The sequence below is a fragment of the Bos grunniens genome, chromosome 2 (assembly GCF_055505025.1).
Source record: "Bos grunniens cultivar Pamir isolate PY7600 chromosome 2, Bosgru_T2T1.0, whole genome shotgun sequence".
Classification (NCBI taxonomy): domain Eukaryota; kingdom Metazoa; phylum Chordata; class Mammalia; order Artiodactyla; family Bovidae; genus Bos; species Bos grunniens.
Window position 1 is genome coordinate 20,936,186 of NC_141166.1, and position 11,746 is coordinate 20,947,931.

An 11,746-nucleotide genomic window follows, 5' to 3' on the forward strand; every position below is an offset into this window, starting at 1 on the left:
GGAAAACCACTAGACCATTCAGGTAGGACCTAAATCAAATCCCTTACGATTATACAGTGGAAGTGAGAAATAGATTTAAGGGCCTAGATATGATAGATAGAGTGCCTGATGAACTATGGAATGAGGTTCGTGACATTGTACAGGAGACAGGGATCAAGACCATCCCCATGGAAAAGAAATGCAAAAAAAGCAAAATGGCTGTCTGGGGAGGCCTTACAAATAGCTGTGAAAAGAAGAGAAGCGAAAAGCAAAGGAGAAAAGGAAAGATATAAACATCTGAATGCAGAGTTCCAAAGAATAGCAAGAAGAGATAAGAAAGCCTTCTTCAGCGATCAATGCAAAGAAATAGAGGAAAACAACAGAATGGGAAAGACTAGAGATCTCTTCAAGAAAATCAGAGATACCAAAGGAACATTTCATGCAAAGATGGGCTCGATAAAGGACAGAAATGGTATGGACTTAACAGAAGCAGAAGATATTAAGAAGAGACGGCAAGAATACACAGAAGAACTGTACAAAAAAGATCTTCATGACCCAGATAATCACAATGGTGTGATCACTGACCTAGAGCCAGACATCCTGGAATGTGAAATCAAGTGGGCCTTAGAAAGCATCACTACGAACAAAGCTAGTGGAGGTGATAGAATTCCAGTTGAGCTATTCCAAATCCTGAAAGATGATGCTGTGAAAGTGCTGCACTCAATATGCCAGCAAATTTGGAAAACTCAGCAGTGGCCACAAGACTGGAAAAGGTCAGTTTTGATTCCAATCCCAAAGAAAGGCAATGCCAAAGAATGCTCAAACTACTGCACAATTGCACTCATCTCACACGCTAGTAAAGTAATGCCCAAATTCTCCAAGCCGGGCTTCAGCAATATGTGAACCATGAACTTCCTGATGTTCAAGCTGGTTTTAGAAAAGGCAGAGGAACCAGAGATCAAATTGCCAACATCCAATCATGGAAAAAGCAAGAGAGTTTTTCCATGGATCATGGAAAAAGCAAGAGAGTTCCAGAAAAACATCTATTTCTGCTTTATTGACTATGCCAAAGCCTTTGACTGTGTGGATCGCAATACAGGAGACCCCAGTTCAATTTCTGGCTCAGGAAATTCCCCTGGAGAAGGGATAGGCTACCCACTCCAGTATTCCTGGACTTGTCTGGAGGCTCATATGGTAAAGAATCCACCTGCAATGCGGGAGACCTGGGTCCATATAGTCAAGGCTATAGTCTTCCCAGTGGACACATATGGTTGTGAGAGCTGGATAGTAAAGAAGGCAGAATTCCAAAGAATGGATGGCTTCATACTGTGGTGCTGGAGAAGACTCTTGAAAGTCCCTTGGGCAGCAAGGAGATCAAATCAGTCAATCTTAAGGGAAATCAACCCTGAATATTCACTGGAAGGACTGATGCTGAAGCTCCAGTATTTTGGTCATCTGATGCACACAGACAACTCATTGGAAAAGTCCCTAATGCTGGGAAAGATTGAAGGCAGAAGGAGAAAAGGGTGTCAGAGGATAAGATGGCTGGACAGCATCACCGATGCAATGAACATGAACTTGGGCAAACGCCGGGAGATGGTTAGGGCCAGGGAGGCCTGGCATGTTACAGTCCATGGGGTCATGAAGAATCGGACACAACTGAGCGACTGAACAACAACAACAGTGTATGGGACATAAATATTATGTCTCTGTTAAAAAGTGCCCAACTCTGTCTTCTTCATGTTCATGGTCCTTCCCTTCCTCTCTAAGGGTGACCTGGAACATCTTTCCTTTGAAATGACTGCTCCAAACCATTTGCAAATATGGGCTTGAACAAGAGTGTGAACTCACACACACTCCCCACACCAAGAAAAGAAATAGGGTGGCCCACACAGTTCTCTACAAACACAGCTAAAATACCCATCAAACAGCTGTTCCCTGAATGAACCTCGCTATCTGCCTCTGCAAGATCAGGATAAATGCTTATCTAGTGGTGGACCCTGGTAGCTCAGCTGGTAAAGAATCAGCCTGCCATGCGGGAGACCTGGGTTCAATCCCTGAGTTGGGAAGATCCCCTAGAGAAGGGAAAGGCTACCCACTCCAGTATTCTGGCCTGGAGAATTCCATGAACAGAGGAGCCTGGCAGGCTACAGTCCATGGGGTCGCAAAGAGTCGGACATGACTGAGCAACTTTCACTTTCACTGGTGGACCCAAATCAAAGGAGCAGTAACCTGAAGGTAGCTTGAAGTCGCCATGTTGAAGCCAGACACGGCTTTCAATTTTCCTATGAAACCTTTGCTGCTCTCTCCAAAGTATTACCAAGGGGCATAATCATAGGATGGAAGACAGTTGATAACTTAAGCTTTTCATGTTTGAAACTGAACTCTTGATCTTCCTCAAAAAGATGCATTTGTCACAAACATCCCTTCCTGGTTACCCTCACTTAACAGCAATCTCATCCTTTTGCACTGGCCTAAAAGACCTGTGGTCATGTATGGATGTGAGAGTTGGACTGTGAAGAAGGCTGAGCGCCGAAGAATTGATGCTTTTGAACTGTGGTGTTGGAGAAGACTCTTGAGAGTCCCTTGGACTGCAAGGAGATCCAACTAGTCCATTCTGAAGGTGATCAGCCCTGGGATTTCTTTGGAAGGAATGATGCTGAAGCTGAAACTCCAGTACTTTGGCCACTTCATGCGAAGAGCTGACTCATTGGAAAAGACTCTGATGCTGGGAGGGATTGGGGGCAGGAGGAGAAGGGGACGACAGAGGATGAGATGGCTGGATGCCATCACTGACTCGATGGACGTGAGTCTGAGTGAACTCCGGGAGTTGGTGATGGACAGGGAGGCCTGGTGTGCTGCGATTCATGGGGTCACAAAGAGTCAGACACAACTGAGCGACTGAACTGAACTGACTGAAAAGACACTGATGCCCCCTGGACTCCTGTTTCCCTCACACACAGGCACTGGGTTTATCAGCAAGTCCAGCAGACATTACCAGAGCCCAAAGCACTCATAATCCACTCACCACCTCCGTCCAGCAAGAACTTCCTCAAGATGGCGCAGTTTCTATTCCAGCCCCTCCGAAGTCAATTCTCTATGTGCTGTTGAGTCATCCTTTTACAATGAAAGGCAGGTGATCTCTTTTCTAAAATCACGCTCTTCCCAGGTTGCCAGCTCCAGTCACGGTCAAAGCTGAAGTTTACAATTATCTATAATGACACCCATGAAACACAGTCCCCATCACCTTGCTGAACTCCCTATGCTCAGCATCCTCATTGACCTGCGCTCTCACTGCCCCCTTCCCACCATTCACAATGCTCTTGTCCAATTAACTGGCCAGTTCATTCCTCCATCACTTTCTTCCTTTCCTCAAATGGCACTTTCTCTTTGAATCCTATTTGGACTGCCCAATACAAAATTGAAATCCCACCCATCCTCTCTGCTATTCAAACCTCTTGTACTCTGCTCTATTTCTTTTCTTTTGCATCACATTTTCATTTGCTTTGTTCTTTTTAAAGGACTTCAGAGGCCCAGAAAATGATGGACTGTAATCTCTTTGGTTCATAATACACCCTAAGCATAGTTTTTCTTATTTATTTTCCCAAGCATTTTAATAATTTATCAAGCTAGGATCTTAACAAGATAGCCTAACTATAAGGCTCCTCACCACCCCAACCCACCCCCTGTAACCCCACACCCAGGCAAGTCCCTACCCTAATGCCTGTGCACATAATTCCTTTGATTTTCTTTGGTCATGGATTGCTTACAACTATATGCATTTTTTCTATGAATATGCTTCAATTTATTTGTTCATATCCTCTCCGGATAACGGGAAGTTCCATTGTTTCCAAGTTTTGCTATTTTTGACAATGCTGCTATGAACATTCTTGTATATATCTCCTGGAGACATATGCAAGAACTTACACACATTTATGAGTGGAATGCCTAAGTCTTATGGAAATAAATGAAGATCAATCAAAGAAAATGGCTAAAGGTTATTTATTCAGAGTTACTATGGCAAAGGTAACTCTTTGTTGTAAGCCACCCTCACTGTGTTACGACAGAGACTCAAAGGCAAACAGAGGAGTGGGAAAGTTTTATGGTAGAAAAAGGGGAGGATCCATGTGGACCCGGATTGGAGGCTGTTGTTGTAAAGAAGCTGTTGTAAAGTGGCTAACTAGAAGTAGGGTGTCCTATGTGATGGGTTAGACATACTTGACTTTCTCTGACTCGTCCTAAGTTAGAAGAAGGGGAAAAAATTAGGGAAGTTGTCAGCTTTTAATCAAATTGCTATAGACATTATCATTTGACTTCCTGCACCCTTTGCCAGAGATACTTGGCTGCCTGGGCTGGTCATTTAGATAACCACACCATTGGCATGCATGCAACACAGCAAGATCAGCCCAAGACTAATACTGAGTTGTCCATTAGATCTGAAGTTTCACATATATAATATATATTTCTGTACAATTTATCTTCCTGAACTTTTTAATTATAAAGTAATTAATTTAATTATATTATTTCAATTATAAAGTAAATTGTACATATCTCCAAGTTAATTATTTGTTTCATCCTTTGCAACATTTAATAAACACTCATTCTTTGTAGAAAAATGTGTTAATATTTTCTAATGCTCTGTGATACTTCTTCAAAATTTGCATTGTGTTGTTCCTACATAAGCTCTCTGGAAATATCTATAAGCAATGGGACACATGCAAGCCCTCAAAGATCCATCAGGAATTCAGTACCCTGCAAAGACAGTGTCTGGACAGAGCTTTTAGACAGTATGACCTTTATACTTGTGGATGTCAATGTGTGTATCCATATTTAAGGTGTATTTACTATTACAACTCCATTATCCATATTACATATCCATATCCATATTACAGTTATAAAAATCACCATGGTATGTAAGTTTCTAATTGCAGGAACAATCTGAAGACAATGAAGTATATACAGCATCAGTTGTGTAAAAAGAAAAAAAATTCCTGAGGGCAAGAATTTTTATCTCTTTTGTTCATTGGAGTATTCTCAGTGATAGAACGGTGCCTAGTGCATTGTGGGCACTCAATATATATATGTAAAATGGAGGGATATGATGTATCTATAAAATATTATGTTACGGGTGCATATGTTTGATCTTGCCATTACCCTCACAAGTAAAGACTGCATCACTCAGATCTATGTCCCCTCCATTAATGCAGGCTGGCTTCCAGCTTTTGCTTATTTTTATATAATCCACTGCAACATGCACAATGTTTGGCAAAGTTAGTGATCACCAGGTATAGGCTGAAGCAAATTCACTTATTTATATTATTAACCTTTGATGCACTTATTAATGTGAAGGCTGGCAAATAGTAACGAGTAATAACCCCCCAGTAAGCAGGATCACTCCTCATTGTCTAGGGACATCTGAACACAGACTGGGCCGGGTGGGAAGGGCCTGTTTTTCCCTGAGCCTTGTTAAATCCTCCCACAGCCTCTTCCTAGACGCACCCCTGTTGTTGTTGTTATTGTTGCTGTTGTTTAATTGCTAAGTTGTGCCCAACTCTTTGCGACCCCCATGGACTGTAGCCTGCCAGGCTCTTCTGTCCATGGGATTTCCCAGGCAAGAATACCAGAGTGGGTTGCCATTTCCTTCTCCCGGGGATCTTCCTGACCCAAGGATCAAACCCACGTCTCCTGCACTGGCAGATGGGTTCTTTACCGCTGAGTCACCAGAGAAGCGCGTGTCATTGTTTTTGCGTGTGTGCTGTAACCTTGCACCCAGAACCAGTGTCTTCTGAAGTTCTTTTCAATGCAACACTTCTAAAGTATCCACCCCCTGTGAGCACTGCCCAGGGGAGTGGGAAAGACACAGAGGGCAGGACCTCTGTGGTCCCAGCAAAGTCCAGAAGGAATAAGTCACCTTCTCAGCAACTGCCTGACCACTGATGCAGTGACCTGCCCCTTTCTTCATCTCTTGCTTTGACCAGGGAACAGATTTAGGTAGAAAATCCTAAGGGCACTGCATTCCGAGGGTGGGTTTATCAACATCGTACACTCTAAGTGGTTTCACCTTCAAGGCACTGTGAGAGATGTGATTGAAAGTACTTGTTGTAACCTCTTCATTTTTATGTTCCTACAATGTTCACTTATGATAGAATATAATCAAAGTGGGTAGTGTTTCAGTAACTCACTGCTGCTGCTGCTGCTGCTAAGTCACTTTAGCTGTGTCTGACTCTGTGCGACCCCATAGATGGCAGCCCACCAGGCTCCTCCGTCCATGGGATTTTCCAGGCAAGAGTACTGGAGTGGGGTGCCATTGCCTTCTCTTACTAATAGATTTATTCACTCATGACCAGACCAGTATTTTATAATCATAATCTTCCGAAAGAAAGTTGACTAGTACTGGTAATGAAATTTTAAAATCTCACTAAATTGTAGTCAGATGTTAAACAAATAAGACCTACACAAATAAACTAAGATAACCAAGACCTAAACAAATACACATTGCTTTAGGCATCGAATTTCATCTGGCGGTAGACACTGAGATCAAAATCTGTTAGAAGGTTATCTAGGGGTAGAGAGAAAGTTATGTCATATGAGTTCATTGATATGGTGTTCCTAGAATCCTTTTCTCACTTACGTAAGAGGAGAGTTGAAGCCACAAATTTTTTTAAATTTATTATTGGAATATAATTGCTTTACAATGTTGTGATGGTTTCTGCTGTACAGTGAAGTGACTCAGCTCTATGTATACATATATCCTCTCTCTGTTGAGCCTCTCTCCCAGCTCCCCATCCCACCCCATCCCCATCCCACCCCTCTAGGTGGTCACAGAGCACCAAATTGAGCTCTCTGTGCTAACAGCAGCTTCTCACCAGCTCTCTATTTTACACATGGTCGTGTATATATGTCAGGGCTACTCTCTCAACTCGTCCCACTCTCTCCTTCCCCCACTGTGTTCACATATCCATTCTCTACATCGGCGTCTCTGTTTTTGCCCTGCAAATGGGTTTATCAAAACCATTTTTCCAGATTCCATATATATGTGCTAATATACAATATTTTTCTCTTTCTAACTTACCTCCCTCTTTATAACAGGCTCTAGGTTCATCCACCTCATTACAATGGATTCAAATTCACTCCTTTTTATGGCTGAGTAACATTCCACTGTATATATGAACCACAACCACCAAATTTTTACCATCATGTGAAAACCTATTAGGGACAGATTATTCATTAATTACTTTAAATCTATCTCAGAAAACATCAGAGGGTCTTACTCACTTCAGTGGGTTTAGTTGCATCTTTGCATGAGACACATTCAAACAATGAAAAAAGAGGAGATATTGACACATTTTTGAATGCCAGTTTTGTGGTTTATTAGGAAAAGAACTGTCTACGGTTTACAGAATCAGAAAATAGTAGCAGAGACAGAGAATGCAGAAACCACAGAGAGAAGGAGAAAGAGATAAAACAAACATTTCAACAGTAAAATTTCGAGAAAGCATAGCATTAAAAATCATCACTCCATTTTGTGGGGCTCATACTTTGGTGATGGATGGAGAAAGACTGTGTGGGTGTTTTTCATTTGGAGGCAGAATCCCAGTGACCAGAGGATATGAATTAAATTCCTCAGCATGAGAATTCATCTCAAGTCACCTATATGACATTCAAATCAGGGAGGACTGGCAGAAAGAAAGAAAATCTTACCAACGAGACAGTTACCAGCAGCACCTTCCCAGAGGCCAGACTGGCAGCCTAGTGGCAGCATTGCTTCTGGCAGCTGCACTTCTGCTGGCAGCAGCATTTCTGCTGGCAACAGCCCTTCCCACCGCCGCAGCCACACGAGTTGCAGCTGCAGGTGCGGCGGTGGCAGCAGACCACGGGGACGCTGCAGCAGCCCCCACAGCAGCCATAGCAGCAGGGGCAGCAGCTGGTGCAGCAGCCCACCCGGTAGCATCTGCAGCTGTTGCAGCTGCCACAGCCACCACCGCAGCCACCTCCACAGCCACCGCCGCAGCCACCACCACAGCCACCACCGCAGCCACCACAACTTCCACAACCACAGCAGCCCATGGTGTCAGTAGAGAGGACTCAGGAGAGGTGAGGAAGGAGACTCAGGAGGTGAGGGAGGTCGAATGTCAGCTTCTGCTGGAGGGGACCCTTATATACCAGCTCTGGGAAGAGGAGAGGGAAGACACATGACCACTTCCCTGTTGCTATTTGGCTCTGTAGTCATGGAAGAACATCATAATATATTAATTAGTACCCTTTTTAGGAATGTCAGCAAGATTTACTAGATGATGTTTATTTTTCTAAGTCAAACACCCTAAACATTCCAGTGAGGGCCCCTGGGAACTCTGGAAAAGGGGGTGCTATGATCGGTCATGGGCACACAAAGAAGTCTCACCTAACACAACATGTTGTGCTTGAAATGACATTTGAACAGCAAATAAACACTATCAGGAGGCTATTTCTGTGTACGGCCCAGAAGTCCTCTTTCCAAAGACTGGAGAAATTAAAGCGGTCTCAGCCTCAAAAGTCATTGCCAAGTTCAATAGCAGCCCCAGTCCCCTCACCAGAGCCTCTTTACTGGGGACTGGAAGGTCCTCACCACATGGTTTAAGGATGGCCACTGTGTTCCATTATGTAGTAGGTTTCACTTTGTGTGCTGGCTTATGAATAAACTTTTTCAATGACTTTTTCCTGTAAAAATTCCTATTGCGATTAAAATAAGAAAGCTTGGACTTCCCTGGTAGTCTAGTTGTTAGGACTTCGCCTTCCAGTACAAGGGGTGAATGTCTAATTCCTGGTCAAGGAGCTGAAGTTACAGGTGCCTTTGGCAAAAACAACAGCAACAACAAAAATCAAACAGAAGCAATATGTAACAAAGTCAATAAAGACTTAAAAATTGATCCACATCAAAAAACAAATACATACATATACACATACATAAAATAAGAAAGCATTTCCTAGCTAGAAGGAAAAATGAATTTAGGTGCTTGAAGAATTTTTATTGATACTAAAATGAAAAATGAATTTGGGTGCTTGAAGAGTTTTTATTGATTGATATCTAAGAGGAAAATCTTATATGCAAAATCATATGGCCCACAGTGGCAGAGAGATGAAGAGAAACAATACAAAAACCAAAAAAATTAAAAATAAAAAGGAAAATACTCCAGAAAAGTGAAAGTCACTCAGATGTGTCTGACTCTTTGCGACCCCATGGACTATATAGTCCATGGAATTCTCCAGGCCACAGAATACTGGAGTGGGCAGCTTTTCCCTTCTCCAGGGGATCTTCTCAACCCAAGGATCAAACCCAGGTCTCCCACATTGCAGGCTGATTCTTTACCAGCTGAGTCACAACTCAACTATCAAGGAAGCCCATCCAGAAAAAAAGGAATATAATCACAGTATATAATTTTTATTCTGTGATGAGTCATATTTATATTGTAAAATTTTATCATCAGTTACAGATTTTACTAAAAATAGTGACATAAATATTAATACATTAGGAGTGACATAAAAGAGTTCAATCCTCATTTTAACAAAACTAACAATGGCTACCAAGAAACAGTCATTCAAGGAATTAATAAGAAATATGAGGGTTTCCCTGGTGGTCCAGTGGCTAGGACTTCACACTCCCAATGCAGGGGTCCAGGGTTCAATTCTTGGTCCAGGTCCCACATGCTTCAGTGAAGATCAAAGATCCCATGTGATGCAATTAAGACCAAGCACACTCATATAAATAAATAGTTTTTAAAAATAGAAAAGAAATGTGGGGGTGGGGGCAGCTCCTAGCAGAAATGATTGGCAAGATGGCAATATTGCCTTTGCAGAGTGGCCTAGAGGGTGAGGTGGGATGAGAGAGGGCAACTTAGAATTATTTTAACTGTGTACATACATATATTTTGTTAATAATATTCAAGATATCCTGGTAATTGACTGACACCTTCCCTGTGGCACATTTCACGTGACCCTATTACCCAGTCTTACTTCCTATTCTAAATCACAGATCAAATAGTCACACAAAATTTCCACTTACATCTCCCAGCACAGAACTTGGTCCACACCAAGAACTCTGCCCACCTTTATTAACTAACTGAAGGACAGTTTTCTTTCAAGCAAGTCTCAGGCAATTATATTGTTGCGAAATACTAGATGGGGAGATGCTTTGGAGAGATAAAACACTATCTCAGACTCGGCACTACTGACGTTTTGAGTCAGAGGTTTCCTTGCTGTGAAGGGAGTCCTATGCGGAATGTGGAGCAGTATCTCTGGCCTCAACCCACTAGTTATGACAACTTCTTCCTCAATTCTGACAACCAAAGATGTCTCCAAATATTGTCAAGTGCCCTGGGTGGGTGGGTGGGGGGGGGTGCAAAATTGCCTCCCATTGAAATCTAGTGCCCTATAGAAATGTGAATGGATCCAGTGGTAAAGAATCGGCCTGCCAGTGCAAGAGATGCAGGTTCAATCCCTGGGTTGGGAAGATCCCCTGAAGTAGGAAATGGCAACCCACTCTGGTATTCATGGAATTTTCCATGAACAGAAGAACCTGGCAGGCTACAGTCTATGGGGTCACAAGAGTTGGATGTGACTTAGCAACTGAGCACACACAGAAATGTAATAGGGATAATCCATGCCAAGCTGTTCTGGACAACAATGCAAGTTTAGAAACAGCCCCATGAAATCTGCAAAAGGATTTGGGGTAAAATTCTTCTTTCCTCTTCTTGGGAGAAGCCCCTGGACATGTGATTCTGAAGGGGCTAAGCCCCTGAGCTGGCTGGTGAAAGAGGACAGGAGAGGCCTCATCCACTCTTACTTCTCCCTGCTGCCGTACTTACGAGCAGAAATGCTCAGAAAATGCTTGCTAGAGTAAATTGATCTGCATTTTCATGTAGCTTCTTTTGTGCTAAATGTCACAAGGCAGGCAGTAACAGTAAGAACACCATAGGAAATTCTACTGATGCCAACAAAACAAAATCCTGCCTTCCCTTTCTAAAAGTGGAGTAGAAAGACACACACACACAAGCAAAAATGCCAGACGACGTTCACACGGTCTTGCTAGTCAATTGTAAGCCAACATTTTATCTCGCACCCCTGCAGGAAGTGAAAAACGGAACACCAAGAAACACAAGCGATGCTTGGTGAGGGGAAGGGCAACTGTTGGAAGTGGGGTTTGCCTGCTGACTCCTGGCTGCCACAGACATTACTGAAAAGACAGGAGACCTGAGGAAGGGGCCTGGGGAGACGGTCTTTTCTATAATATTGGGTACCCCAGGGAACTCAAAGGGCTTCCAAAAGACCTAGGTTGTGGAGAAGAGAAAGACGATAAGGAAAAGGGGCATAAAAACAGAACTGGGAGAATGAATGCAATGGACACACTCAGCTCCATGCTTCTCCCACAGCTCATCCCCCCACCCCAATTTATATCGCCTATAGGCTAGGTAGCCTGCCATGGCCTTCTTCTTGGCTTCTGTTTGGAAGCCTCCATGGTGGTCCTTTAACCCAAATTAAAGTTTAACTTTAACCCAAGTTTAACCTGGATTTAACATCATCTCAGTTTGAGCCACTATAACCAAATACCAGAGTGGCTTATTAACAGTAGGAATTTATTTCTCATTGTTCTGGAGACTGGAAGTCTGAGATCAGAGGGCCAGCAGTGTGAGGTTCTGGTGAGAACTCTCTTCTAGGTTGCAGACACCCAGCTTCCAGTTGTATCCTTACATGGTAGAAAGAGGGTGAGAGAGATCTCAGTGGTCCCTTTTAA

General features: G+C 43.0%; 1 pseudogene across 1 annotated transcript; it reads right to left on the reverse strand.

Moving 5' to 3' along the window:
• Positions 1–7,324: 7,324 nt before the first annotated feature.
• Positions 7,325–8,194, reverse strand: LOC147377730 (small cysteine and glycine repeat-containing protein 9 pseudogene; annotated as a pseudogene). The gene has a single exon (XR_015141171.1). The product of XR_015141171.1 is annotated as a small cysteine and glycine repeat-containing protein 9 pseudogene (transcript).
• Positions 8,195–11,746: the final 3,552 nt, after the last annotated feature.